This window comes from Pseudomyrmex gracilis, unplaced genomic scaffold (assembly GCF_002006095.1).
Source record: "Pseudomyrmex gracilis isolate BER0280 unplaced genomic scaffold, ASM200609v1 scaffold_193, whole genome shotgun sequence".
Lineage (NCBI taxonomy): Eukaryota > Metazoa > Arthropoda > Insecta > Hymenoptera > Formicidae > Pseudomyrmex > Pseudomyrmex gracilis.
In genome coordinates, this window is record NW_018020777.1 from 270,024 (window position 1) to 274,058 (window position 4,035).

The window sequence follows — 4,035 nt, forward strand, 5'->3', positions numbered from 1 at the left end:
GTGGTGTCAGTTTTACCCGTGAGAGGTTCTAGTTTGCTGACCAGGAAGCGAGCTAGATCGTATGTAGGTGAGTTTATAGCGCTTACTATGGGTCTGAGAGGTATGTTGTTTTTATGGATTTTGGGTAGTCCATATAGTCTAGGTGGTACCGCGTTTCTGGGTATTAACATGTCTGGGAGATTGTTTTTCTTAATGAGATTGGTGGTGAGAGTTTTTAATGAAGCAGTAGGGTCTTTCTTAAGTTTTTTATATGTGGAGTCTGTAAGTAATGTCTGAATTTTAGTGTCATAATCTGTTTTATTCATGATCACTGTTGTATTGCCTTCATCTGCTGGAAGAATGATAATATCTGTGTCTTGATTTAATTGTTTCAAAGTACAGCGTTCAGATCTAGTAAGATTATGAGTTGGCAATTTTGATTTATTCAGTATGTTAGCCACTAGTCTGCGGATATTGTTAGCAGGTTTTTGAGGAAGAAAGTGTATGGCTGTTTCTATAGATATTAGGCAATAGATATTATAGGCTGTTTTTATAGATATTATCATCCTTCCAGCAGATAAAGGCAATACAACAGTAATCATGAATAAAACAGATTATGACACTAAAATTCAGACATCAATCGTACGGTGGTCAATCGTATCATGGTCAATCGTACCGTGGTCAATCGTACCGTGGTCAATCGTACCGTGATCGATCGTACAGTATGCTAATCTTGCGGTGTGCAATCGTACTATGGTCAATCGTACCGTGTCCAATCGTACGTGTCCAATAGTATGTGTGCAATCGTACCGTGGTCAATTGTACCGTAGTCAAACACCCTACTACGTGGAATACGTCCTTTTGATTCTACTCTTTTGGCCTATCACTATCTTGTATCCCTAACCTTCTATTGCTCCTTATTTTCTACATTATTCCATTTCTACACTACTTCTAGCTTTCTCTCTACTTTCTCGCCTTCTATGCTACGCTCTCTTACATACACTCTCACACTCGTCTCATTTTTCATTTTCTTTCTCTCTTTTTACGCTATTCTTTTATCGTGCACATTCTATTAACCAACACACCGGAAACGGAAGTCCCGGTGTATTGAGATGTATAAACTTTTAAATCTGTAGACATACAGCATAATATAAAGTAATCAATTTTCTCGATAAAAAAATTTTGTTTCAGAAACATTTATTACGTGCAGTAAGTTTTTAGACTGTTTTTTGTTTTAATTTGAAGAACCTCGTTTTCTAATTTGTGTGTACAGTAAGTTTGATAAAAACTCGAAAACTATATTTGTACTATCAGATTGATAAAACAGAACGGTTACACAGAACGGTTGAACAGGATCTTCTTAAGAGAATGCTGAACCGTCCTGTTTTGCCCACATTTTGTAATTTGAACTTTTTGTACAAACTAATAATTGGAATGAAAAACGCTTCTCCAGAAAAACAGAAAATATACTAAAAATTTTCATAATGCATAAGAATTCAAAAAAACAAAAAAAGTTTACAGACTGTTATTATATATTATAAATTACATTTTTGTAAAAAATTTATATTTAATATGCAAAATTGGCCGTACAAATCTCAAAAAATACCGTTATAAAAAACTAGAAACATAGACGAATATTTTGAGTGCTTCAAAAAGGATTTTATCTGCAAAACGTGTTTACATCTTATCCATATATAGACTTAGCTAAACATAAAAGCAACATCACAAGTCATTTGAATACTCCAATTCCTTTGGGAAGTCAAATTAAGATTTTCTCCAAGTCCGAAGTTGTAAAAGTAATTAAGAACCTGAACTGCAAGAAAGCTTCTGGCTGCGATCTCATTACTGGAAAGATTCTAAAAGAACTGCCAGATGCAGGCTTTATTTATCTTACTCAGCTGTTTAACGCCGTGCTAAGACTTAACTTTGTACTTCTCTAGTGGAATCGCCCTGGTAAAAATGATTATTAAACCCGACAAAACCGGAGGACACTATATCGTACAGGCCAATCAGCCTATTGCCTATACCTGCTAAGATTCTAGAGAGCTTTGTGTCAACCAGGATATAGTCTACAATTGAAAGGAAAAAACTAATCTCGGATCATTAATTTGGATTCAGGCGTTCTCATGAGACTTCTTCTTCTTCTTTGCATATATGGCTCACGCCCCTGCGAGAGAGGAGCAAACGCCAGTCTATCGATATACATTCTCAGAACGAATGTGAAGGGGGATGTGCAGTTTTTACCTACTACCACGCGATACACGGCCGTCTTTCACAGTGGGCGTGCCCATCTATGTCGGGCTCGTGCTCAAGATGTTATGACTACGATCGCCTTGTGGGAGGGAAATTAATTCGGGATTACACCCGAATTAATTTTTGGAGGCCTGATTCAGTTCGCCAATCAACCGATAAACTCGGTTGAAAGGGACCGGCCCGGAAAAAATCCTTAGATGGTGAGCGGATTCGAACTCGGGACCTCCAGGTTCGCAGCCCCTGCACTCAGGCCGCGAGACCACTGGGATTTCTCATGAGACTTACGTCTTGACCCACGAATACGGGCTATAATGGAGCGTAACACAGAAGTCCTGCTGCGCAAGAGTCGAGCGAGTTTACTTGCACTCACAGACGGGTCAACGGCACGCGCCGATAACACTCCGTCTAGTGAAACTTCGCTCGTCGGTCCTCTTTTAAGTCTAGAGCATTAGCTCTAATACCTAAGAATGGACTCAATTGAGGATTTGAAAATGAGAGGTTCTTTTTAATTAGACGGATTTATCTGATAATACAAATTTATTCATTTCTAGTTACAATTTTATTTTTATATAACGGGTAATGTCGCGATATTTACAATATTCGGAGGGTCATCACTCAGAGGTCGGAAGGGACAAGATAAGTATGTGTATGTATTATGTAGGACCTCTGGTGGGTTTTCACAAGTGTATTCGTGCGAGTGTGTATGTGTGTGTGTGTGTGTGTGGCCGATTCGTGGCATGATTCTTATGGTAGAGAGTCAAGGCGGGATTTCTTGGATTGTAGATGGAAAATAATAGACAAGGAAAAATCCAGTAAGAACGTTGTGAAGGTAATCGCAGTCGGGAAGAATTACGGATATGGTTTTGAAAGGAAAAAGTGGAAACATTTCTTCGGAGTTTGTCGGGAACTAATGCGTTAAAATTTAGAGCGTATCTATGAAGAGGAATTGGTGAGTCGGAGCGGAGGTAACAGTGGACATGACGTTAAAAATAGCTGACAGCATCTTTCGAAGGTCGGAGTGAAAGAGAAGCGTGATTTACAGAAAGAGTAGGAGCATCGGCGATGCCTATCAACTCAGGTTCTTCTTGTTCTTCGGCAGAGGGTTGAAAGAAAGGGAAAGAACGAGGACCTAGGTGCTCATATTCGATTTCGATATAAATCATCTGATTCTGTAGGAAAAGGAGAAGTTAAACGAGGGGGTGTTGGCGAGCGAGAGAGAAAAAAGTCATCTGCGAGAGGATCGGGACTTACTGGAGAATAGAAAAAGGATTTGTTCCACGAGTGGGCTTTGTGTGTGAGTATTGTCTACTGAATCTAGGTGATTATCATCTACTGAATTATTATCATTGTTTTCGTTATTGTCATTTTCGTTATTGTTATTATTGCTATTGCTGTCGTTATTCCTATTATTTTTGTTATTATTGTTGTTGGCGTTATTTTTATTATTATTGTTCCTATTGGTGTCGACGTTATTTTTGTTATTGCTGTTGTTGTCCTCCTGGTGGTCTTATCTGCGACGAAGGGACACGATGGTGGTGGGCCTGTTCGGCTTCGCTTCGCTTAGAGCAAAAACTGCCACTCGTCGCAACCTTTGATCGCGTCGACGCCGCCAATCTTTGCGGTTTATGCGAGTGCCGAGATTCCTTAACTTAAACGGACGTTAAGATTATTTCTCTATGTAATGATTTTTTTTTGTACGAGATTTATGTTTGGAGTCGCTTTTTAATACTATTATTATTCTATTCTACTCGTAATGCCAGAGAGAGAGAGAGAGAGAGAGAGAGAGAGAGAGAGAGAGAGAGA